The sequence below is a fragment of the Rhipicephalus microplus genome, chromosome 7 (genome assembly GCF_043290135.1).
Source record: "Rhipicephalus microplus isolate Deutch F79 chromosome 7, USDA_Rmic, whole genome shotgun sequence".
NCBI lineage: Eukaryota > Metazoa > Arthropoda > Arachnida > Ixodida > Ixodidae > Rhipicephalus > Rhipicephalus microplus.
Window position 1 is genome coordinate 77,525,111 of NC_134706.1, and position 27,688 is coordinate 77,552,798.

Below are 27,688 nucleotides of genomic sequence, written 5' to 3' on the forward strand. Positions count from 1 at the left end.
TATGGCGAAAACTCAGTAGTAGCTTGTACGGCAGTATTATACGTGTAGGTGACGAACGGGAGAACTTGGTCCCAATTTGAATGATCAGAGCCGACGTACATCGACAGCATACTGCCAATAGTACGGTTGAAGCACTCCGTCATGCCATTTGTTTGAGGGTGGTACGCTGTACTTGTGCGGTGCACGACACGGCATTCATTGAGTAATGCCTTCAAGGCGTCAGAAAGGAAGGCACGGCCTCTGTCACTTAAGAGCTCGCGAGGCGCACCATGACGCAGCATAAAACGTTGCAACAGAAACGTTCCAACGTCATGGGCTGTGGCAGTCGGCAGCCCAGCTGTTTCGGCATAGCGTGTCAGATGGTCTATCGCAACAATAAACTAGCGATTACCAGCTAGAGTTGATGGTAGCGGTCCGTAAATGTCAATGCCGACGCGATCAAAAGGTCGACTAAGACAAGGAAGAGGTTGTGACGGGTAGACTTGCCCGGGAGGTAACTTTTGTCGTTGGCACTAGCACACGAGCGAATGAATTTTCGCACGTAGTTATACATGCCACGCCAATAAAATCTGAGTCGAAGCCTAGCGTATGTCTTGAAGAGGCCTGCGTGGGCGCACTGTGGGTATGCGTGAAAATCTTCGCAGATAGCAGCTCGAAGACGGCGGGGTATCACAAGGAGACACTTGCGACCATCAGAAAGGTAGTTGCGTCGATAAAGAAGATCATCCCTTAAGCAAAAGCTGCTAGCCTGGCGGCGGAGAGCGCGAGACGGCGAAGGAGTGAGAGGATCAGAAAGATCCTCTCACTCCTTCTCGTTGTTCCACCCTCACGTTGCGCAAGGCGGATTACGCAAGTGCAGGCTCGAGGGAAGAGAAGCAAACACCTTCATCCGATATGGGTGAGCGAGAAAGGGCGTCGGCGTCCGTGTGCTTACGACCAGATCTGTAAATAACGCGGAAGTCGTATTCCTGAAGTTTGAGCGCCCAGTGAGCAAGTCGTCCGGAAGGGTCTTTAAGTGTGGATAGCCAACAAAGGGCGTGGTTGTCAGTGACGACGTCGAATGCGTGACCTACAGGTAGGGGCAAAATTTTCCAAGGGCTCAAATAATATCTAAACACTCTTTCTCAGTCACGGAGTAGTTAGCCTCCGCTGACGTCAAAGTTGGGCTTGCGTAGGCGACGACATATTCATCAAACCCTGCCTTTCGTTGCGCGAGCACAGCGCCAAGTCCAACACCGCTGGCATCAGTATGAACCTCCGTGGGAGCGGCAGGATCGTAGTGGCGGAGGATGGGAGGTGAAGTCAGCAGGTGGCGTAATTTGGTGAATGCATCGTCGCATGCTGGTGAGCAGGTGTAAAGGTCCTTGTCGCCGCTAAGAAGGTCCGTAAAGGGTGCACATACGGAAGCAAAATTTCTAATAAAGCGTCGGAAGTATGACGACAAGCCGACAAAACTTCTAAGTTCTTTCAAGTTATTTGGCTTCGGAAAACTGGCGACTGCTCGAAGCTTGGCGGGCTCGGGAAGTATGCCGTGCCGCGATACGACGTGGCCAAGAATGGTTAGCTGCCGGGCACCAAAACGACACTTCTTGAGGTTGAGCTGAAGGCCGGTGTCGGTAAGACGTGTGAGGACGTGCTCGAGGCGATTTGAATGGGTGTAGAAATTGGTGGAAAAGACAACTACGTCATCGAGGTAGCATAAACATGTGTTCCACTCGAGGCCTCGTAAAGTAGTGTCCATCATTCTTTCAAAAGTGGCTGGAGCGTTACAAAGGCCGAAAGACTTAACGGTAAACTCGTATAACCCATCAGGTGTGACAAATGCTGTTTTCGGTCGGTCAGATGCTTCCATAGGAACTTGCCAGTATCCAGACCGTAAATCCAGCGAAGAGAAGTATTGTGCTCTCTGCAAACACTCAAGGGCGTCGTCTATTCGCGGTAACGCGTAAACGTCCTTGTGGGTGATCTTGTTTAAAGGTCGATAGTCCACACAGAACCGAATAGAGCCGTCCTTCTTCTTAACAAGAACTACCAGTGACGCCCATGGACTGTTAGAAGGCTGTACAATACCACTCTGGAGCATGTTAGCAACCTGGTCGTCAATAACACGGCGCTCCGACGCTGAGACTCGGTAGAGGCACTGCCGTAGAGGCGTATGGCTTCCTGTGTCAATCTTGTGAAATATGTTCGACGTGCGACTGAGGTCAGAAGCGTGGCTGTCAAAAGAAGTACGAAACTTTTGCAGCAGGTTCACTAACTGGCTTCGTTCTGAAGAAGACGTTTCGACATCGATGGAGCGGTGGAACGCGTCAAGGAGTGACTGGTCAACAACAGAGTCAGAAATGAGTGCGCTGAGGTCCGTAGAAAGTGAACTAGATGAAGCGTCAAAAATTTGACAGGCGTCGATCGGATGCACGTGACCGAGACATTCACCATAGAATAAACGTAAAGGCCCTTCTATCGTATTGTACACGAGCGTCTTCGTGACGCCATGGTAGAGAGTAAGGAGAGCAAGGGCAGTGGAGAACATTTGCGTTGACGGAACAGGGCAGAGGGCGTAAATAAAACATCACCGTCGGAGATAGCTTCACACTACACAGTCACCAGCAGAAAAGAGCACGGTGGTATGGTGGTGTCGTCGGAAAAAACAGTTTATAACACGGCAGGGAGGCTTTGACAGTGTCAACATCAGCAAGTGCAGATAACTCAAGTTCAGCGCGACAGCAGTCAATGACGGCATTATTATTCGCAAGGAAGTCCCAGCCGAGTATCATGTCATGGGAACACGAGGGCAGCACTACGAATTCGACAATATACTCAATCCCTTCGATGACGACTCGTGTGGTGCAGGCTGCGAAAGGTGTTACACTTTGTGCGTTAGCCGTTCTAAGAGAGAGGCTGGATAATGGCGTCAGAACTTTGTGGAGTTTGCGGCACAGGTTTATGGAAAGGACGGATAGAGCGGCTCCGGTGTCAACAAGCGTCATGACAACGATATCATCGACTGACACTTCTATGACGTTAGCTGGACAGGGGCGAGGACTTGTGCATGGCGACGGGGACGCAGTTCTTGCCTCAGGAACTGCGGCCGTTAGTTTTCCTGGTCGGTGGGTCCGGAACGGCGACGCATAGGGGAAAGCGCACGTTGACGTGGAGATGGGGAGCGGTGGGTCGGGCCGTGTGGACGATCGGAAGGAAAGGAAGAGGAAGGAGGGCTTGAAGGCGTAGAAGAAAACTGAGGGTCGAAAGAGGGCATTCGTCGAATGTTCTGAGCAGCCTGGCGACGACGAAAATAACGTGCCACGTGGCCAACACCACCACAAGCAAAACATATGGGATGGTTGTCGTAGGTCCTCCGTTGGTCGGAGTACACTCCGATTTTCGGCTGGGGGGCAGAAAACTGTGGCCGAGGTGGTATCGGCATTGGCGGCGGTGAATAAGTCGGCGGTGAATAGGTCGGCGGCAAAAAGGGCGGTGGCGAATACATAGGCGCTGGCTGGAACGCAGGCTGTCGAGGTCGAGCAACGGCCTCGGCGTACGTGAAAGGTGCGGTGACTGGGGGCGGTTCACGGGCGGGAGGAAGAACTTGTACGACCTGGTCTTGAATGAAGTCGCGGAGTGTAGATGTCGATCTGCGTGGTAATCGGGTACACAGAACATCAAAGAGAGCTGACGAGCGACCTTAGCACGGATGAACACTTGGATCTTGGAGAGAAGAGGGGCATGGTCTTCTCCTATGCCATGGTTGGAAAGGCTGGACGAAGAGTCGTCGAGCACCAAGGGACGTCGGGTGGAAAGACGTTGCCTGCACAACTCGTCAAAATTCTGCCATAACTCGGTCAGTTCCAGGACAGTGTGAGGACTCTGAGAAAGCAACTTTTGGAAAGCGTCGTCCTCAATGCCCTTCATGATATGCTTGATCTTAAGCTCTTCGGACATCGACTCGTTGACTCGCTTGCAACGGTCCAGAACGTCCTCAATATAGCTTGTGAAATTCTCACCAAGCTGCTGGAACCGAGTATGTAAGCGTTGTTCGGCACGGCGTTTGCGTACCTCAGGCCGCCCGAAAACTAATGTGAGGCTCGTTTTGAAGACCGACCATGTAGGGAGTTCCGCTTCGTGGTTTATAAACCACAGCTATGCCACGTCCGACAGGTAGAAGGAGACGTAGGCCAACTTGGCGGCGTCATCCCATTTGTTGTGAGTACTCACTCGCTCGTAAATTGAAATCCAGTCGTCAACGTCCTTGTCTATTGTGCCTGAGAAAAACAGAGGGATCTCGCAGACGCAGAGAACCGGCGCAGAGAACAGTAGGTGGTGCCGATGGAGGATTTGGAGCGGCGCTTGCGTCGGTAGGCATAATGTATGGTAAAATGCGATTCCGAAGCTCCAGAGTGATCGAAACCCAGCAAAATCCACCACTTGTAACGGGGTTTATTTGCAGAGCAGAACGCTGAAAGCGAAGCAGTCAGCAACGTCTAGCCAAGTGGAGCAAGCATGAACTTATGCTGATGGCGATGCCCCTGTTGCGCCGAGAAATGCCGCTGAAGCACCTCTTCTTCACTACAATATATATATATATATATATATATATATATATATATATATATATATATATATATATATATATATATATATATATATGTGTGTGTGTGTGTGTGTGTGTGTGTGTTTGTGTGTGTGTGTGTGTGTGTGTGTGTGTGTGTTTGTGTGTGTGTGTGTGTGTGTGTGTGTGTGTGTGTGGTTGTGCGTGTGAAGTGAACAAAAACAACATAGGACGTCCGACAAGGCAACTAGGAGGTAAATGTATTGCGCTTCATGGCTTCTTATATCTCGCATGTCATATTTTTTTACGGGTGTCGCAGGGAACGCCTGATGATAGCCACAAAAAGGAACGTTGATCAAAAAAACTCATGTGTACTCTCATAGGCGTTTATATATCGCCTTCGAATATTCTCAATTCCGGAAAATTAGCAGACATTTTGAGAGTGTGTCCTGCACCTTGGGTCATAGAAAATGATTTCGATGCACACCATCACACATGGGGAAGTACGCGGACAAATGCAAGAACACGCAGGTTAGCAAACATTGCCTACATATATGACCTTACCCTCCTGAACGACGGCAGCACCTCTTTTCTTCGAGGGGTAACATGCGGCAGCTGTCTCGACCTTGCTTTTGTCTTCACTCCTTCGTGAGATACGTCAAGTGGTTTCCAGATGTTGAGACACGAGGAAGCGATCCCATTCCAGTCTACCTTAACATCAAAGGCTTGTCTAGTTGTGGTCTACGGACGACCATTCGAGCAAATCAATGGCCAATTTTAAATCTGACATGAAAGATGCTGGCAGCGATGGCCTACGATCTGGGTGAAAGCAAACAATTAGGAGGAAAATGTAAACGCCACTCGCACGTTGAAAATATCTTCCGCACGAAATGACCTTTACATATAGTTGTAGCGACTGTGAGCCCTTCGATGCCGGGCAGAGCGTCGGTATCGGCGCACAAAATCAATTGATGATCTTAGGGTAGCCAGGAGGATGCCAAAGAACATTCAGTGTTGCATGGATAGAGTAGCGTCGGAACGATATACAATGTTTTGCCAGTTACTAGACCCTCGCAAGCCGCTCTCACACAATTGAAAAACGGTGCAAGGTCTGCGTCACCATACAGAACAGCGTTTTCCATTCAAAGCGCCTGCTATCTTTCGAGGGTGGCAAGACAACGACGTCACAGAAGATTTCTGTGCACAGATCGTCAACCAAGTCACTTGTCCAGATTCCCCAGTGAGAGGTAACATCCCCGTTCCCACATAGACTTCGCTTTTACAATGGTAGAGCTCGAGGCGGCGTTAGATCTCTGCAGGTGTTCAACTTCTTCGGGTCTGGGGGTATTTCGTACCGGGCCTTGTTCAACATTGGAGAATGTGCACGGAAAGAACTGTTGAGCCTTTACAACATCTCGTGGCAGGATGGCAGTGTTCCTGACGACTGGAAAGTAAGCCGCTTGGTACCTATCTTGAAGAAGGGTAGATTCCCACTCGAACTCGCCTCATACCGCCCAATAGCACAGGCTACCTGCGTATAAAAGACAATGGAAAGGGTGATACTAAGCCGCCTAAAGTGGTATCTTGAAAACCACAAGATTTATCCGAATTCCATGGCTGGTTTTCATTGCTACTGCTCTTCCATTGACAATGTCTTTGATCTAATTTAGTAAGTTCTGCACGAAAGATCCTGTAACCGACTATCAACAGCTTTGTTTCTAGATGTGAAAGGCGTGTATGATAACGTGCTACATGAAGCCATTTTGGGTGCTCTTGCACTTGTTGGCTTTGGTGGTAGAGTTTTTCGGTGGATTTCAAGCCACCTGGCTGCAAGGTCATTCTTTGTGTTAACATAAAGCGGTCCAACTACAGGACACTATGCTACCAGGGTTGTTCCTCAAGGCGGAGTTCTTAGCACGACGCTATTCAATCTAGCACTGATCGGCCTTGCTGAATACTTGCCAAGTACCATTAGGATCTCAGCGCACAGATGTCTTAGACGACATCAGTGTGTGGACTTCCGCATTCACACGTCTTCAGATACGTTCGCGGCTTCAAAGAGCAGCATGTATGATTGTGAAACACTTGTTAAAACAAGGTCTCAGCATATAACCAGAAAAATGTGCGCTAGCGGACTTCACTCGCAAAGCAATGACCCCTTATGTCATCTGAATCTGCGGGCGACCCGTTTCATACGCCAGAATTCAGCGGTTTCTAAGCATCATTATCAATAGGGACCTTTGTGTGAGTCCGCAAGTGGCCTATATGAAGAAGCGCCTGACTGCTATTTCTCAGTTTTTCAGGTTCCTGGCAGGAAAGACGTGGGGTATGTCAGTAGACACAATGATGGAACTCTAAAAAGCCCTTTTATTTGGCTCTCTGAAAGATAGCTTGCCCGTGCTGACCAATACCTGCAATACCAATATTCGTGTTCTACGGGCAGTATGAGCCCAAGCACAGAGAGTGTGCCTTGATCTGCCCAGATGTACGTCAACAGAGGCAACAATTGCATTTGCTGGTGACTATCCAGTACAAACTCACATTGCTGTAGAAGTCCTGAGAACGCACGTGAGATACTTCGAACGTGCTTCCTGTCATCACCTTGCACTGCTGCTTTCAGAGAGACGCCAAGCATCCTTCGGTAAATTCATTGTGAAGTACAACGAGAAATTTTCCTCGTGCTTCATTCCTGCATCTGAACCATCGACACCCCCTTGGTGTCTTATTCGACCCACAGTGCATTTTAGTGTACGAGGGATCCCAAGGAAGACAGAGAGAGAGAGTGAGAAAGGAAAGGCCGGGAGGTTAACCAGATATTGGCACCTGGTTTGCTACCCAGCACTGGGGGCGGGGAAGTAGGGGCAAGAAAGAGAGTTCAGATAGAGAAAAAAACACACGCGCACTCATAAAAAAAGGAAAACACACACAGGAAGGGCGTCCTAGCTACAACCGTTCAGTAAGGTCGGTCGATCGCAAAAAGTGGAGTAGCGCTTTCAAGGCCCTCTTCTGTGAAGTCGCATCCTGACGATACTGCACAATTCCGTGCTTCAACAGAGGTTGATCATCTAATTTGTTGAGTCCTTCCGAAGGCATAGTCGTTGTTTACTATATGTTAGGCAGTCACAAAGAATATGTTGGATTGTTTCCTCTTTGCCACAGTGACCACAGGCTGCGGTGTCGGCCATCCCAATGCGAAAAGCGTAGGCGTTGGTAAACGCAACGCCCAACCACAGCCTACATACCAGGGTCTGGTCTGCTCGGCGAAGCCTCGACGGGACTTTAAGACTTAGCGTAGGGTCAAGCGAGTACAGTCGGGCATGCTTTAAGTGTGGCTGATTCCATTGTGATGTGGTTTGCTGGCGAGAAAGCCTGCGGAGCTTTCGTGCAGCATCTGTCCTAGAAAGTGGTAGTCGTAGTTTATGATCTTCTGTGTGGGCTGAGCGGGCAGCTTGATCGGCCCGTTCCTTGCCGATGATTCCGCAGTGACTGGGCAACCACTCAAATGTAATTTGGTGCCCTTTCTCAGTCAGGTGGTGTATAACCTCTGCAATCTCTAGTACCAGCTGCTCGTGTGGTCCACGGCGTAAGGCTGATAGAAGAGACTGCAGTGCCGCCTTCGAGTCGCTGAAAATAGTCCACTTGTGTGTAGGTTGATCAACTACAAATGGCAAGCGGCACAAAGTGCTGGCAATTCTGCGGCCGTTGATGTTGTTGCGTGAGATGTCTTGATTTAAATAGTCGTGCCCAACCTTGGTATCACTACTGCTTCTGTAGAGCTGTCCGGCTGAACCGATCCGTCAGTGTATATATGTATGGAGTCTTGATATTTCTCATACAAGAGAAGTAGTGTGAGCTTCTTAAGAGCCGGTGACGACAAATTGGCCTTTTTCTGGACGCCAGGTATATTAATAATATTCATTGGTTGAGCGAGGCACCATGGCGGAGTCACAGGTCTAGCGGCAGGAGAGAACGAAGTTGGGATCGACTCACCATGTGCGGTCACTGTTTTGCAGTAAGATGTGCATGGTCGGACCACTGGTAGAGAGGCTAGGTGATGTCGAGGGGTTCGAGCAAGGTGTCGTATATGTGTCCTCAGCACTTCCACATTAATGTGGGTCTTGATGAGGTTGTCTCTTGTGATGGCGATAGTTGCCGCTGTTGACGCACTTTGGGGCAAGCCTAAACATATCCGGAGTGCTTGAGCCTGGACACTTTGAAGCATTCGTAGGCTTGTTTTACTTGCGTTGGTTAACACAGGTAGGCTGTACCGAAGTAATCCAAGGAAAAGGAACCTGTATAGTCGCAACATAGCAGTTGTGGACATTCCCCAGTTCTTTCCAGCGAAGAACTCGAACAAATGACAGATGCCTGTCAATCGCCTTTTCATGTATGATACATGTGAGCTCCATGAAAGATCTCTGTCAATTATAACACCTAGGAACTTATATGATCGGAGGTGACGTATCCTTTTGCTGTTTATCAGAACGCTGTAGTTCTGCATTGGTTTGCGCGTAAATGTCACAAGTGCACATTTCTCAGAGAAAATTTCTAGACCTCGTTGACGGAGGTAAATAGCAACTTGAGTGGCAGCTCTCTGAAATCGCGCTCGCAGCTGTAGACGTGTAGCTGCAGACGTCCAAACGCAGATGTCGTCCGCGTACATTGACAATCTGACAGTACTTGGCAGATGCTCATTGAGAGCTATTATCGTCCGGTTGAATAGTACAGGGCTAAGTATGCCACCCTGGGAAACTCCACGGTGGCTCTAATATAGCGAAGTGTCACCATCCTCGGTTCTCACGAAAAAGTATCGCTCAGAGAGATAGCTGCGTAGTTACTGAAACATCCGACCACCCACTCCTACCTCCTTGAGAGCGGTGAGGACAGCTTCATGTGTGACGTTATCGTACGCCCCTTTAACATCAAGAAATAAAGAAGCGCAGAGACGCTTACGGCCTTTTTCGTGTTACACGTAGATGACCAGGTCTATGACGCTATGAATTGATGACCGGCCACGGCGAAATCCCGTCATAGCGTCCGGGTAGATGTTGTGATGCTCCAGGAACCATTCTAGCCGTACAAGTACCATCCTCTCCATCCCTTTGCCCAAGCAACTAGCCAGTGCAATCGGGCGGTATGATGTGAGCACCGATGGTGACTTGTCAGGCTTCAGTAATGGGACCAAACGGCTGGTCTTCCAGTTAACTGGGAGGGTGCCATCTCGCCACGAATCGTTGTATATCTCGAGGAGGGCAGTCCTCCTCGAGATGAGGTGACACTGTGTTCTGTATAATATTCCGTAAGACCCGGGTGCTGATGTCCGTCTACACAAAGCCAGTGCTGATTTAAGCTCATGATTAGAAAAATTGCCCGCAGCTTCCCTCGAGGGAACGCTGAGGAGGATGCGGAGCATATAATTGGTTAACGGGGTTTTAAAGTGCGACTTACTTGGGTCGATGGCTAAATTGGTTAACGTGGTTGTGAAATGGGGTGTTAAATTGCGACTTACTTGGGTCGATGGCTAAATTGGTTAACGTGGTTGTAGGAAGGGGTGTTAAATGAGTGAACACGTACACACGTATGTGAAAGGGCGGCGCTGGTCGAAGGGACGTCGATCATTGTGTTTGTGGATTCGTTGGAATTCATTTCACCGCGACCTTGGACGTCGACGCGCCGTACAAACCAACCGACGAGCGGCAACTGAGCGAGCGAGCGCCGACCTTGAGTATATATACAGCTCGACGGCGCATGCACTGTCAGCTGTTGAATGTTCTCGAAGCGCGACGCCACATGCGCGTCCACTGGAGAATCAGGAGAATTGTAGATGTTGAACGCGGTGTGTAGAGGAGGAAGGGTGCACAGATGGTGGAGGAGTGAAGCACGCGCGGTGTGTAGAGGAGGAAGGGATCCACAGATGGTGGAAGAGTGGGCGACGGCGCGACGGCGCATGCGCGCGCGTCAGCTGTCAAATGTTCGAGAAGCGGTGCGGACGGCGCGGACGGTGCGGACGGCGCGGACGGCGCACTACAAGGCGCGAGTATAAGATGCTTCCGCATCTAAAAAAAAATTGGTCCATGTGGTTATCGTGTGATGTCGTGCCACCACGTGAGAGCGTTGAGATGTTGGGATCTGCGAGTTGACCAGATAGGTTGGCACAGAACTCTTCTGCCACGTCGACCTCCGATCTCTGTTGAGAGAAGGCTAGAGCCTTGAATGGATACCGCTGAATGGGAGCTGTCCGGAGCCCTCCTATTGTCCTCCACAAGTGTGATAAAGGCTTGCGAGGATCTAACGAAGTGCAGAAGGCTGCCCAACGTTGTGACTCTAGCTTGTCTATGCGGCGTTGTATCTTCTTCTGAAGACGTCTAGCGATTCGTAAATCGTCGATTGCTTTCGTGCGTCGGTACCTTCGTTCCGCACGCCGTCGGAGAGCGCGAAGTTGTTCTAATGCCACATCAAATGCGGTTGCTCTCGAAGAGCATGTGAGGTTGCGCACTGTGTCTTGCACTATGGACTTGATCAGCTCTTCCAAGTCAAATGAGGTGTTCTCTTGACAGCATTCTTCCATGAGAGATTTAAACTTGGTCCAGTCCACTCTTTGGATAGTTTCGCGTACCTTGCAAGATGATAATCCTCTGATCTTGACATATGTTTGAATGTGGTCGCTCCCATGTGTTTCTATGTCCGCAAACCATCCGGCACATCTGACGAGACCTCGAGAAACAAAAGCCAAGTCAAGGCAATTGCTGTATCCAGGGCCACGTAAAAATGTTGGGCTGCCATCATTTAATGAGCACAGCTTGTTGTCTGAAGCAAACGTTATCAGACTTCTACCCTTTGCGCTGATCTTCGGGCTCCCCCATAGCGTATGGTGGGCGTTGAAGTCTCCGATGATCATCCATGGGCCAGGAGTGGATGATAGGATGTGTTCTAGTCTTCTGTGGTCATATCTACTTGATGGCGACAGGTATTCACCGACAACAGTGACAATAAGACTCTTTTTCTTCACGGTTAAGTATATATATTGGTTATCGTTGTCAGGTGGTACAGGCCGAAAAATGTAGGTCAGGTCACGTCGAATAAACAGCAGGACCTGCCTGTTTTCACTATAACAAGCTGAAATAAATGATTCGTATCCGGAGAGTCTGATAGCGCTTGATAAATTTGGCTCGCATGATGATGATGATAAGAAACATATTAGTGGAAACGAACCGACGAAAATCTGCAATGCGTGATTTCAGTCCCTGTGCATTCCACTCAAAAATTATTGCTTGTTTGACCTCTTCCCTGAAAGACAGTGGCTGGTGGGCCATTATCTACTCAAGAGCCGCCAGTACTGGACTCAGAGCGTCTAGTACTTGAAGTGCACTTCTGGCTGACGTTGTGCGCATGTTGTTTAACACCGTGCGAATGGCATTAGGTATGGGTCGTAGAAGAGCAATCACTTGCTTATCCAAGTTCCGCTGCTCCTCTGTTGTCGCAGCTTGCTCTGATGAATGCGGCTTCTGATGTGGTTCTTCCACAAGTTGTGTGCGCGTAAGTGGCGGCCACTCTTCAGTAGAGAGAGATCTACTTGTTTTCTCTCTTCCATCGTCTGCGTTCGCCGCGGTGTACCCTGCAGTGGCCCCCGTTTCCAGATGTGCTGACTTAATTCTTGTAGTTGACTGTGTTCTTCGCGAAGATCTTCGACGGTGACGTCATCGTCTTCGCCGGACTTTTTCCGTGGCCTCTTTGTGGGTAGAGCTGTCTCGCACAATTTGTCTGAGAATAGTAAACTCCTTCTTTATGCGTGGACAGTCTTTGGAAGATGCACTGTGGGCACCTTGACAATTAGGGCACGTTAGTATGGTTGCGCTGCATTTGTCCTCGGTGTGCGGTTCTGAGCATCGGGGGCACACTTCAGAGTTTGTGCACGCTCCCTGCACATGACCGATCTTCTAGCACTTATGGCATCGCATAGGTTTTGGAATAAATGGTCGGACCTGGAGACGAAAGTGGCCAATCTTCACATGGGAGGGGAGACAGTTCCCTTGGAATGTAATTCTCACATAATGTGTGTTACCAAGGCGGCTTACCTTCACAATGACGTTATCTTCATTTGTCGGTTTTATTAGCACTGAGAGATCCGAGTTTGGAATTTCAGTGGCGATGTCATAAATGACTCCTGTTGAAGTGGTGCTATCAGCTGGTATTATAGACTTGACATTGATGTTACCCAGTTGCGTTACTAACTGAAGCGCGTTTAGCGCACGTGGGTTCAGCACATCGATTGCCAAGATGTTTCTTCTTGCGCTTAGACGTACATCTTTGATCTGATTTGGCGTAATATTCTCGAGATACACAGAGAGCACTAGCCTGTTCAGCCCACGTAGATTGTCGGTAGCCTTCAGCGGCACAAACAGCATACAGTGAGGCCATCGCTGAGGGGCAGTTTTCACGGTGGTCGTGCTTGATGCCGAAGATGCATTGACGATCCGTCATTTAGCCTAGCGGTACAGGACGGGTTGGAAGCCATCGTCCGAGGACTCGTCACTTGATGCGGAGTACAGCTCAGTGTCCTCTCTCTCACTAGACGCGTTTCCTCGCTTCCTCGAAGCAGTCCCCGCGGCCGAACAGGACTCGGACGGTGCCCTGTGAGGTTGAACATCCATCGCCACGATATATGGGGCGATAGACCCCACAACGGCGGCGAAAAATCCAGAAAAGCAAAAAGACGAGCAAGGTGTGTTCTGTAAACGAATCACTTCGTCTTCTTACCAGAGCTGAAGTTCGAAGGAAATCGGAGCTTTCATTGCCCGTGCTGAAAAAACTGTCTTTTCTTGTCTTGCACGAGAAATATTCAGACAGTGTACATATGCACGTGCAGTGTACATGCAGTTTACCAGCATGAGGACAATAGCCAGAACTTTGTAGTAAACTTTGCACAATGTCTTCTAGATAAGAGTTCATTTTTTGCGGCGTCAAGACAGATGATTCTAAGGTAAAAGGCGTTGGCAGTGCTTTTCTTGTCTGGAGGCATTACAACCAATTACACCTAATTTTTTAATTTGAAAAATAACCTAATGTCCTCTTTGGTATATTTTTCGCGCGATTAACTGCACGCCTAAATACACCAGCAAGGAATTGATAGCGCTTCCAGTTTGTTAGGCATTGATTATGAAGAAGTCGTTTCTAAGCAGCTTTTCGTCTTCTATAATCGCGCGTACACTTATCGTCCCACAAAGGAAACGAGGTCTTTTATATTTGATGGTATAGCAAGTTACAATTTTTTCCTGAATGTCTTTGCTATTAATCGAATGGAAGATGGCATCTCCTTAACAGCGACATTCTGTAGTTTAGGAATGGCAGAAAGCAGGCAGTCTTCAAATTTGTTAGTGTGAATATATCTGCGTTTTTGCTAATCGAAAGTTATTGAAGGACAAGTAACATAACAAACTACACAAAGATGATCACTGTTAGTTGCCGAGTCAACAACATCCCATGACATAACTTCTATAGCATTGCAGCAAAACGTTGAATCTAATATACTGATCTCAGACAAATGTCACATAGGATTCTGAAAGGAGCATAAGTTTATATTATGTGCGTCGATGAAGATTTTCCGTGACATGGCCTAAGTTGAACTATTTTGTAAACTTATACAACAAGGTAGCTGCTTTTGCCGTGTCGAATTCGTCTATGTGTTCTATTCGCCGAAGTGCGTTCAGTTACGAAAAAAAATTGGGGGATTCTTAAGATCACCCTTTAAAAGTTTAACGCGACAGCCCGATCCGGCCCCTGGTGCTCCCTTAAACCTCTAAGTGCATACTTATTACTATGTCTTGTTACATACACACACATACGCACACAGTAAATTGCACCAGCTTGCGCGCGGGAATGGTACATTCAGGTTTTTGATCTAAAGCAAGAGTCGCATGGCCTCCATATTACACACAGCGCGCTCGCCATTTCCAGAAGTTTCCTTAGCCTATTTGAGTGACGCAACATTATGCTTAACGATGACAGCTGCAGAACCAGATAAAATGGCGAATTCTATGGTAAATGTTTTACTCCAGGAATCACCAAATCTTCTGCTAGAACTAGTGAATTATCCGTTAAGGAAAGCATGAATACCACCAGAATGAAACTTATGCGATACAGAATGAAAACTTATGCTATACAACGCATGCGCGTTGTATAGCATAGGGCCAATCGCACTGACATCAAATTTACTGACATTGGTTGAGAGACTCATCAATATAGAGAATAATGGAACTATTACTGAGAGGTCAATTTTAAGCCCCTCTAAGTTGGTTTCAGCTTTAGTTACCTTAAACATCGCTAAAGATTATGATACCCGGGAACGCTGTATTTTACTAGATTGATTAGAATAGCTTGATTACCTGACGTACATTGTAGCCTGGGTTCAAACTTCCTCGCAGACAAAAAATGTTATTCTTTTAAAGATGGGTTTTCAACATATACTCACACACAAACGAGGGGAGTACCACAAGGCACGGTGCTTTCTCCGGCGCTGTTTAATGTACTAATAAGTATCATTCACGTTCACAGGACATAACAACTTATGTCTATGAAAACGATATCACATTTCTTGTGATGACAGATAATATTGTCACATGCTTGTCAAAAAGAAAGACAATGACAGTTGTGCATGTGCCATGAAATACAATGAAATGGATGAAAAAGAAGAGCTCTTTTGCGCGTTCTATTAAAAGAGCCTACCTGCTTCTGGTGTCACAGTTTCTGCCGCAAGACCTCTGTTTCGACGTCGTGACACTGGTGGAGGTGCTGGAGCCTACACCCTGATGCAGGACAGTCTTACTCGGACCCGTTCACCTAGTCCAGAGACTCAGCCTCTCGTCACGACTCCAGTGCACCGATTCAGTCGGCGCCTACTAGGCCTAAGTCCAGAGTCCGCACCTGTTCCGCCTCTTTTCAGCATGGCAGCTCCTACGACATCCATGGTTATCCCGCCATCGCAGACCACTCTTTCCTCGCAGGTAACTCTTGAACATCCTCGCGTTCCTGAAGTTTTCCGTGGGGAAGAGTACGAGGATGTCGAACTCTGGCTAGAACAGTTCGAACGGGTCGCTGTATCCAACAACTGGAGCGAACAGCACAAACTTGGCCGTGCATATTTCGCACTGGAAGATAGCGCTCGCACGTGGTATGAGAACCGCGAGGCTACATTCCAATCTTGGGAAGACTTCCGTCGAAAACTCCTCGCTACATTTTTGAACTCGGACCGACGGGATCGCGCACAGCAAGTGATTGAGGCACGCGTGCAAAAACCCAATGAAACAGCCGCCATGTATGCAGAGGGTATGATCCGTCTGTTTCGACGAGCTGACCCTGACATGCCCGAGGCGAAGAAGGTGCGTCACCTAATGCAGGGGGTTAAGGAACAAGTGTTTGCGGGCCTCGTAAGAAATCCACCTACAACTGTAGATGAATTCATAAGAGAGGCGACAGTCATCGAGCGCGCACTGCAACAACGACGCCGACACTTTGACCACCTGCAGAACACACGGCAGTAAGTGCTGCAGCTCAGAACACTGCCGTATGCGAAAGTTCCCTGCGGCAAATAATTAGAGAAATACTGCGTGAGGAACTTCGGGCCCTCTGCATTCCCCCTGCCCAACCGCCAGTTGCATCTGTTGCCGAAATCGTCCGCCAGGAGTTGAGGCAAGCCATTACACCACCCGCGCCAAATCCTGAGCCACATCCAGCGAGCTACGCTGATGTGGTCCGTCGTCCTCCACCGACATTTGTGGCGACGCCCTTCCAGCCACAACCTACTGCCGTGCCTTGGTGGCAACGAGATTCTACGAGACGACCACCAGTTCGCCAAACTGAGTTGTGGCGCATGGCCGACCGTCGACCTATTTGCTACCGCTGCGGAGAACCCGGTCACATTGCCCGCTATTGCCGTCACGGCGATTCTGGGTTCCAAAACTTTTCTCGTCCCGCTTCTTTCCGCTCCGAAGACCGTCGTGCCCACGATGCCGATCAACTATCGCCTGCTCAAGCAAACCCACCACGTTGCTGGCGATCTCCCTCACCTGCGCGTCACCGTGACTTCCCTCAGAGCTACGCGGACGTCACCAGAGGCCGTTCGCCTAGCCCGCGCCGGGGAAACTAACTGATGCGACCTCGGGGGCCAAGGTTGCCAATCGTCGACACACTGAAAAGTTCCCCCAATCATCGCAAGAAGGTATGACGACAACGACGATGAATACGACGACGAATAATAATGCTGAAGAAGTTGTACGTGCCGATCTGAGCGTTCTCATTGACGGACATCACGTTACAGCACTGCTCGACACTGGCGCCGACTTCTCAATCATGCGACAAGAGCTCGCCGACCACCTCAGAAAGGTCAAGACACCGTGGACAGGGCCGCACATAAGGAGTGCTGGTGGTCAGCTGATGACACCCACGGGTAAATGCACCACTAGACTTCGCATCGGAGATTCTAGCTTCGTGGCCACTTTCGTCCTGTTGCCAGACTGCTGTAAAGAGTTAATTTTTGGAATGGATTTTCTTCAAGATCATGGCGCTGTTATCAACATCCCTCAACGTATAGTGACGTTTTGCGCTCATCCTTATGCCGACAACAGCAGTGAAGAACCACGCGGCCGTTTGCGAATAGCCGACGATGTGACACTCCCACCGAGATCCTGCTGCCTTGTGTCGGTGTCCAGTGGGTGTCCTTGCTATAAAGAAGTGATACCGGAGCACATAGTCACTCTTTTGTTCACGCAAGGCATTTCCATCGCGAGGGGCGTCCTGGTGCTTACTGGTGGACAGGCGGAATTGCTGCTCACAAACTTCAGCAACGAGCGCCGTCAAATCCAGAAGGGTACCGCAATTGCCTACTATGACGATGTAGACCAAGCCGGGGATTGTTTTACCCCGCAACCAGATGACGCGGCTGTCCCCGCCTCGACAACTTTGTCGGTGGACATCTGCTCTACGCTACCGCCCTCTGATAGGAAGCGCCTGCTTGAACTTGTACACCAATTCGAAGACTGCTTATCGCGTACGTCAGAGGTACAGCAAACACCATTGACCAAGCACCGCATCATTACTGAAGACAACACGCGACCAATTCGGCAAAACCCCTACCGCGTGTCTCCGAAAGAGCGCGAGGAGATTCAGAAGCAAGTACACAAGATGCTCGCGGATGACGTCATACAACCTTCGAAAAGTCCTTGGGCGTCCCCCGTGGTTTTGGTCAAGAAAAAAGACGGCAGCTTGCGCTTGTGTATTGATTATCGCAAGTTGAACCAAGTCACGAAGAAAGACGTCTATCCACTGCCCCGCATAGACGATTCACTCGATCGGCTGCGTCATGCGCGCTATTTCTCTTCGATGGACCTCCGAAGCGGCTACTGGCAGATAGAAGTCGACGAGAGAGATCGTGAAAAAACGGCCTTCGTGACGCCCGACGGCCTCTACGAATTTAAGGTGCTTCATTTTGGGTTGTGCTCGGCGCCAGCCACTTTTCAATGTCTCACGAACACCGTACTATCAGGCCTGAAGTGGCAAACATGCTTGGTCTATCTCGACGATGTTATTGTATTCTCAGCAACATTCGAGGAACATCTCAGCCGTTTATTCACCGTCCTCCAAGCCATACGTTCGGCCGACCTTACTTTAAAACCGGGAAAATGTCATTTTGGTTTTAACGAACTCAACTTCTTAGGCCACGTTGTCAGTCACGAGGGTGTTCGACCTGACCCGGCCAAAATAGACGCCGTAGCGCAATTTCCTGCACCATGCGACAAAAAAGCCGTGAGACGCTTTTTAGGGTTTTGTGCCTATTACCGGCGATTTATTGAGGACTTTTCGTCTATTTCGGCGCCATTGACACGACTCACACGTGACGACGTCCCCTTCTTTTGGGGTGAACAACAGCAAATGGCATTCAATGAACTACGACAACGCCTGCAAACACCTCCAGTCCTCGCGCACTTCGACCAGGAAGCCCCTACAGCACTTCACACTGACGCCAGCAATGTAGGTCTGGGTGCCGTTCTGGTGCAGTGGCAAGACGGCTGTGAAAGAGTAATAGCTTACGCCAGTAGAACTCTCTCTCGCACGGAGGAGAACTACTCGACTACCGAGAAGGAGTGTCTCGCCGTGGTGTGGGTGGTCATCAAATTTCGTCCATATTTGTACGGCCGCTCCTTCAAGGTTGTTAGCGACCATCACTCTTTGTGCTGACTCACCAACCTTAAAGATCCATCTGGCCGTTTGGCACGCTGGAGCCTAAGACTTCAAGAGTTCGACATGACCATCGTCTATAAATCTGGGAAGCGGCACACCGACGCCGACAGTCTCTCACGGTCGCCAGTGGAGACTGTCGGTCGTGATGACGAAAACATCGACGCGGCATTCTTGGGAGTCGTCAACACGGCCACTATTGCACAGGAGCAGCGCAGTGACCCCGAGCTGTTACCACTCATTGAATATTTAGAAGGACGACGTAAGGACGTGCCGCGGTTATTTGCCAGTGGACTGCTATCTTTTTGCTTGCGAAACGATGTTCTCTATAACAGAAACTTCTCACCAACCGGCAACCCGCACTTTCTCGTCGTGCCTGCCTCTCTTCGAAAAGAAATTATGGAAGCGTGCCATGATGAAGCAACTTCTGGTCATCTAGGCTACACCCAAACATTGTGCCGACTGCGATGTAAGTACTACTGGCCAAAGTTACCCGCTGATGTTAACCATCACGTGCGAACTTGCACCGACTGCCAAAGACGCAAAGCACCTAGCAAGCCAGCCGGTCTTTTACATCCAGTCCTAGCACCAGCGAAGCCGTTCACTCCGATTGGAATGGATTTCCTGGGCCCCTTTCCAACTTCCACAACAGGTAACAGATGGATAATCGTGGCCACCGATTACCTCTCCCGTTATGCGGAGACTAAAGCTATGCAGCGCGGCACAGGAGCAGAGACCGCTCAGTTATTCAGCGAAAACATCGTCCTTCGGCATGGCGCTCCGACAGCAGTGATCACAGACAGAGGACCTGCCTTCACCGCAGAACTTTTGGAGTCGGTTCTCAGACTCAGCGGTACAGCTCACCGGAAAACAACTGCTTACCATCCGCAGACAAACGGACTGACAGAGCGCCTCAATAGGACCCTCACCGACATGATCAGCATGTACGTTGACACAGAGCATAAAAACTGGGATCAGATATTGCCGTACGTGACCTTTGCCTATAATACCACTCGACAAGAAACCACTGGAATGACGCCGTTCAGTCTGATCTATGGTCGCAAAGTCACGACAACGTTGGACGCCATGTTGCCGCATGAGTGTGACGATATCCATGTGGACGCCGAAGAGTTCACTCAGCGTGCCGAGGAAGCCAGACAGCTCGCGCGTGTGCGCATCTGTCATCAACAGCATCAAGATGCACAACGGTACGACCCCCGACACAAGTTTATTAGCTACACACCAGGCGACAAGGTCTGGGTCTGGATTCTGATACGTCGACGTGGACTGTCGGAAAAACTGCTAAGACGATACTTTGGCCCATACAGCGTCACGCGACGCTTGAACGACGTGAACTATGAAGTTGTACCTGACACTGACTGTAGTTCTAAGCGTCAAAATCATTTACCCGAAGTCGTACACGTCGTGCGTATGAAACCGTATTTATCCAGTTGACGCGACCACTTCATACGCCTGGTAGAGCGCCTAGGTTGCGCATCGGGACGATGCCTCTTTCGGAGGGAGGCAAATGTCACATGCTTGTCAAAAAGAAAGACAATGACAGTTGTGCATGTGCCATGACATACAATGAAATGGATGAAAAAGAAGAGCTCTCTTGCGCGTTCTATTAAAAGAGCCTACCTGCTTCTGGTGTCTCAGTTTCTGCCGCAAGACCTCTGTTTTGACGTCGTGACAATATTCATACCTTATATAAACGGCTACATACTTCCCTTATTATCTTTGAAAGCTGGCTCGGTGGCAATTGCTTTCTACTTAATCCAAATAAATGTGTCCTTGTTTCTCGTTGCTATACCCCGTGCACAAATCTCTCAGTTTTACTATAAGCGATATATCACAGGTGAAATCTTTGGTACCTTGGAGTATTTTATCATACAATGCATAATTGGTGGTCTAACATCACATTTATTGCCGGAAAAGGTGCGCGAGCTATGGACATAATACGTAAGCTAAGTAACAAATTCATAAGTATGAGAAGAGACACGCTGGTAACGATATATATATATATTGCATTGGAATAAGTTCGTCCTTGAAATTTGGTTGTGCATTTTTTTCTGTAGTTCCAGCTTACCAGTTACAGCCTCTAATTATTTTGGAAAGAGAAGCTTCGCGCTTATGCCTTGGCCTGCCTACAACAGTTGCTAGCAATGTGTTTATCTCGAATCAAGAGTCCTTTTTCCAGCTGCATTTGCAATCTGGCCGTTTAGGCATTCCTACGAATTTAGGAGTCGCCAATACGACAATCGTATACAGCCTTTATTTTCAACCCGGAATTATTTTTTGGGGGGGGGAGGAGGGCTACATGGCCGCGATTTCACACATAACAAATCATAGTTATAAAATATACTGGAGCCTGTAAACTTATGTGTATGCTATATAATCCTCACTCGTGGTAATTCATACTCTATGAAACTTCGACTTGTTGATAATTTTCCTAATAACGCCAAATTACTTTCTAATAGTATTTCAGATGTATACCTACAAGATTACGTGCTCAGTGTTACAGTAAACGTTGTTATTGCTACAGACGTATCACAGTGTGACGAAAAGTGCGGGGTTGATACATTTAGCTCGAAGTTAGATTGGTCTTATTCCCTGCAAATACCCATTTCATGTACGTTTTTGTGGCTTAATTTGTAGCATTATTGCTCGCCTTACACAAAATAGACATGGCAATTACATCAGCTGTTATGATAACATATTCTCTAATTATCTTTGCGGAACTTTATGTTGGTGCTGAATCTCAAATAATAAAGGTGTTACGTGCACTATAGCCACTAAAACCTAAGAATAAATAAAGGTCCACTCACTAGGCCGCATTTTTCTTATTCTGCATCCCTCCGCGCTACAATAAGGTAGTTCCGAAACTAAGTCAATAACATTCATGCACAACTATTATATTGCAATACTTAATAGAAACTTAAGAAGGTACGAAGTTTAGCGTCGGCTTAGCAATATATCTGTTGTTCAATATGCAACCCCCATCGCGCACGAAGAAGCAATGTACATCTCTCGAAAGCGACGTTTCTGCGAGGTACCTATGGTGGTACTACAACAAACATTGCCACATTTAACGTAAGCTTTGAAATAAAGGAATTGTTTTTTGTGGCGCTAATCACATCTCTTAAGGTCCTTTGCAATGTCTTGTTGTTCTAGGAAACTTTTGCTGCCACATTTCTTTGAATATATGTTCGAAGCTTTCTGTACCCATGACAGTTATGAATCAAAGTGAAGAATGAAGAAGTGATCTGAGATTGGCCTCATTAATTTTGAATATTGTGCTGCCCTAAATACCAAATGTGCGATGGCATCGCCGTGCTTTTTGTCGCGTTCTAGGTAAACGCCAATGTGTCATTCAATGTCTTGTTTTATCAAAATAAATGTTCGTAGCGCACATTCTGTTTACCTGTGGGAGTCATCGCCCACGTTGTTCTCAAGGTAATGCTAAGGTTTTGTGTGGCACATCATTTTGAGCTGGTGGAAACCAATTTCGTTAGGATGACGCAGCTGTATCTACAGACACACACATATTGAGGGACCACAATTCACTTTATAAAACGTACATCACTGCATAATTCCCCACTGGTATTGTATACTTTCGTACTAAATTACGAAAGTACTTGCGTGATATATTGACGCAAGGTAGGCTGGCAACTATAGTAGCCAGCCTCTGAAGAGGACAACGAAGTAGTTCTGTGTGCGCGTGCTCTGGTGTTCGGTTTTCTGGCCCTTGGGTTGCGAAATTAAACGCCCTATTTTGTACCTGCGTGCCTATGTCTTTGTGACATTTTCTGGTGGAGGTGCTGGGTACGGTAGATGATACGGTCCCCTGAGAGCACCCCTGACGCAAGTCCATCGAGTATCTCAGCCGAGCGTACCCCTCTGCACGTACGTTCCAGCCGTCGTCTCCAGGGACTCGAGCCACAGCACGGTTTGCTGCCTGAACATCAGCGGACTATGAATCAAACACCGCCTAACGTCACCGCGCCAGCACCAGCGCACCTGGTTTTCAACCAGCCCAAGACGCCGAAGACATTTCACGGAGCTGCTTTTGAAGATGCCGACGACTGGCTCGAGCATTTCAACCGGGTCGCCGTCATCAACGATTGGACCCCAGAGCGTAAGCTACGCTACGTGTACTGCTTCCTGGAGGACTCCGCGAAAACGTGGTTTGAGAACCATGAAGCAGCGCTTACGTCATGGGATGAGTTTCAACGGCAGTTCCTCAAGGCATTTGCCCGAGAGGACAGGAAAGAGACAGCGGAGCGTGCTATAGAGGCAAGGATTCAAGGCCCTAACGAAAGGGTGACGACCTACGTAGAAGACATGGATCGGCTTTTCAAGCGTGCGGAGCCCTCTATGTCCGAATCCAAGAAAGTTCGCCACCTAATGCGCGGTGTTAAAGAAGAGATTTTTGCCGGCCTGATTCGAAACCCGCCTGCGACACTTGCGGAGTTCCATGAGGAAGCCACTGCCATGGAGAGGGCCCTTCAACAGCGTGCCAGGCAGTATAACCGTGGTGTAAACCCAAGTGAGGTCACTTCTGTCACTCTCGGCAATGACATCAGCGCGTTGCGAGAGCTTATCAGAGCTCTCATTAAGGAAGAGCTACAAAAGATGCAGGTGACTGCTTCACCTGCAGAGCAGCTCTCCATTGCGGAGATGGTACGCGCCGAGCTACGGCAAGCCGTTCACGCTCCCCAACCATTCGAGGCGCCACAACAGAGGCACTGCGTCGAGATGAGGTACGCGGAAGCAGTGCGACGTCCTCCATCGTGCAGTTCAACCAGCGTATTTTACCCCAATGAGCGACACGCTCAGCAAATGGAGGTTGGCTTCCGCCCTCGCAGCTCACCGTTGATCGCCGAAGCAAGACCGAGAAAGAGTGACATCTGGCGTACACGCGACCACAGGCCCCTTTGTTTCCACTGCGGGGAAGCCGGACACGTCTACCGAACATGTCCATACCGTCGTGTGGGTCTCTGTGGATTTTCGCCTAATGCCCCTCGTCCACGACCTGGCGAGCGACCACAGGAAATAGAGAGTTTCATCTCGAATCGTCGCAGTATCGAACATCGGTCACAAGAGCCTCGCTCGTCGTCGCCTGCTCGCTACAGGTCACCAAGCCCAGCCTATTCACGCGGCGCTCCAAGACGCCGTTCACCCAGTCCTGCAAGTCGGGAAAACTGAGTTCAGCGACCTCCAGAGGTGAGACCGCTGACGCTGACTCTACGGAAGATCCTCCACTACGACGACAGCGACAGCAGCAAAAAGATGTACAGACGCAGTCAAACGTGATGCGAAAAGTGGTGACATCAAACATTGCGGTAACTGTGGACGACGAAGAAGTAATGGCGCTAATTGACACTGGAGCAGACACTTCCGTTATGAGCATGGGTCTTGCCTGCAGGCTGAAGAAGGTTTCTACCCAGTGGGCTGGGTCGCAGATACGTACGGCTGGAGGCCATCTTCTTACTCCGGTAGGGTGGTGCACAGCGCGAGTCAGTATTCACGGATTTACGTATCTCGGAGATTTTGTAATACTGCCAAGGTGCTCGAGGGACCTAATTCTCGGACTGGACTTTCTGCGTGATAATGGAGCCGTGATTGATTTGCAACAGTCGCAAGTGACGTTGTCTACGGCACACGCTTTAGCGCGCAACCCTCACGGCAGTTACGTCAATGCTTTGAGAATTGTTTACGATGACGTCACGTTACCGCCGAAGAGTAGCGTGTTCACCTTGGTAGCCTGCGACGTTTTTGACGAATTCAACGACTATGAAGGTATTGCTGAGGCAAATATCCCGCTGCTGCTCAAACAAAACGTATGCATAGCCCGATGCCTTGTTCGGTTAGAGAATAAGCGCTCTCGAGTTCTGCTGACCAACTTCAGCAATGAGTTTCAGCACGTTCCTAGAGGGACTACTGTCACTTTCCTCCGTGAAATCGCCGACTTTTTCGATATCGGCACATTGGATACGACTTCACCGCATGCAAAAGCTTGTGCTGGCCTGGGAAGCCGCATTCACGTTAATCCAGACTTGCCAGATTCACGAAAAGAGTGGCTGCTAAACCTTGTGTGGGAATTCTCGGACTGCGTCTCCACAGCATCGAAAGTTCAGCGTACCACCGTTACAAAACACCGCATTGTTACCGAGGAGTCGGCGCGGCCTCTTCGCCAACATCCATACCGTGTGTCCCCGAAGGAAAGAGAGGTGATTAAGCGTCAAGTTCAAGAAATGCTGAATGATGACGTCATCCAACCCTCGACAAGTCCGTGGGCGTCACCTGTTGTCTTAGTAAAGAAAAAAGACAACACACTACGCTTCTGCGTCGACTATCGACGGCTTAACAAAGTCACGAAACGCGACGTTTACCCCCTGCCACGGATTGATGACGCCTTAGACCGTCTACGCCACGCCCAGTTCTTCACATCACTAGATCTCAAGTCAGGGTACTGGCAAATTGAAGTTGACGAGGGCGACCGTGAGAAAACTGCGTTCGTGACACCTGACGGGCTCTACGAATTTAAGGTGCTGCCTTTCGGTCTCTGTTCCGCTCCCGCCACGTTTCAACGCATGATGGATACTGTACTAGCTGGACTAAAGTGGCAAACATGTCTTGTATACTTGGATGATGTCGTTGTGTTTTCAACCACATTTGACGAGCATCTTTCAAGGCTAAAAAGTGTCCTCACTGCAATAAGGAGAGCAAACCTTAACATCAAGCCCGAAAAGTGCTACTTAGGCTATCAGGAACTCTAGTTTCTCGGCCACGTGGTTAGCCCGGGGGCTGTTCGACCACATCCGGAAAAGTTGGCGGTCGTTGCCGATTTCCCTCGTCCTGGAGACAAAAAGGCTGTTCAGCGATTTCTCGGACTCTGTTCGTACTACCGCCGTTTTGTCGAAGGATTTTCGAAAATTGCGGAACCACTTACAAGACTGACATGGCCAGATGTACCTTTTGTATGGACGGAAGAACAACAAGCCTTCGTAGAGCTGCGCAATCGACTGCAGACAGCTCCAGTGCTGGCACATTTCGACGAGTCTGCCGACACCGAGATCCACACAGACGCCAGCAACGTGGGAATCGGAGCTATTCTAGTTCAATGGCAGAACGGCGCAGAGCGTGTGATCGCTTACGCGAGCCGAAGTCTCACAAAAGCAGAGGCTAGTTACTCTACCACCGAAAAAGAGTGCCTAGCAGTCGTTTGGGCCATAAGCAAGTTTCGACCCTACCTATACGGCCGGCCATTTCGAGCGGTCAGTGACCACCATTCGCTCTGTTGGCTTGCCAATCTACGGGATCCATCAGGCCGCCTCGCCCGCTGGAGCCTCCGCCTTCAAGAGTACGACATAACGGTGGTCTACCGATCAGGACATAAGCATACAGATGCTGACTGCCTGTCTCGTGCTCCTATTTCCCCGACGTCATCTGACACTGAACACGATTTACCGTTTCTTGGCATCGTCGATGTGGTGCAGATGGCTGAGCTTCAACGTAAGGACACTGAGCTACTTCCTATCATCCAGCATCTTCAAGGAGAAGACGTTATCGTCCCACGCCGACTCTCGCGTGGTTTGACTACGTATTGCCTGCGGAACAATGTTCTCTACAAGAGAAATCTTGAGAGCAGCCAGGAAACTTTCCTCCTCGCCGTTCCAATGGCACTGCGTGAGGAAGTTTTGCAGGCGTGCTACGACGATCCTTCGGCCGGTCACTTAGGCTTTGCTAGGACATTAGCGCGCATCCGACAGAAGTACTACTGGCCACAGCTGTATTCGTCCGTTCAGCGCTATGTCCGCACCTGCCGTGACTGTCAGAGGCGTAGAGTCTCACCCGAAAAGCCCGCCGGTTTCCTCCAACCTTTAGATCCACCTCGAGCACCATTTCAGCAAGTAGGAATGGATCTTCTTGGTCCCTTCCCTACGTCATCCTCAGAAAATAAGTGGATAATTGTCGCGACCGACTATCTGACTCGCTATGCAGAAACCAAAGCTGTGCCTAAGGGAACTGCAGTTGAAGTCGCCAGGTTCTTTGTCCACGACATTGTTTTGCGCCATGGTGCACCTGCTGTTCTCATAACCGATCGAGGAGCAGCATTTACGGCAGATTTATTGCAACAAGTCACCCAGCTGACGCACACCAACCACCGGAAAACAACAGCTTATCATCCCCAAACAAACGGCTTGACGAAGAGGTTAAACAAAACATTGCCTGACATGCTATCTATGTATGTTGATGTAGAGCACAAAACGTGGGATGAAAGTTTTCCGTACGTCACGTTTGCTTATAACACCGCTGATAATGACGAAACGTGATGAAGCTCTGCCATTTTGGCGTAGTTTAAACGCTGCCAAACCAGAAACTTCAACATTGGATGACGGCCAGCGACGATGATGCTGAGCGCGAGTGGATGAAAAAGCAGCTTCTTCTTGGTGACAAACACAGCACAGAAAAACCGAATGGATGCCGGCCGATCCTGGTGCAGCGATACATCAAGTTTATTCTCGAATGGCACCATGCTGAATTCGTCATTTATACATAATCGATGTTACGTTATAATAAAGAGCGGCCGCAGTTGGACGGGCATAGTAGAAATGGGCAATGGTACATTTTACTTTTTTTTCTTAGCTTGTCACCTACTATAGTACCTGCGCATTTGAGAAAAGTATGATTAGTTTGGGTGCCTGGACATGACGGCTTGTTTCTAAACAAAATAGTCGATACTTTAGCTAAGTCGTTCATAAGCGGACCAATTCTGCCGTACTTTACATCATACGCCTATGTCACTGCTGCTCGATTCCGCAGGCGTGCTCTTATAAAAGTCTTCGGAGGCACAGCACTGACAAACTCTACTGGATATCGCCGTTTAATACAAACCTGGCGAAGAGT

General features: G+C 49.0%; 1 protein-coding gene across 11 annotated transcripts in view; it reads right to left on the reverse strand.

Annotated features, from left to right (window-relative positions):
* Positions 1-27,688, reverse strand: part of LOC119179860 (japanin-like-RA2) — a 162,797-nt gene that overhangs the window by 45,647 nt on the left and 89,462 nt on the right. Inside the window, exon 9 of one of the 11 annotated variants that reach the window (XR_012884936.1) lies at positions 5,111-6,077. The exons of the other annotated variants lie outside the window; for them this stretch is intronic. The gene's annotated coding sequence lies outside the window, so the exon portion shown is untranslated. The remainder of the gene's footprint in view (positions 1-5,110; positions 6,078-27,688) is intronic. 11 annotated transcript variants of the gene reach the window in all.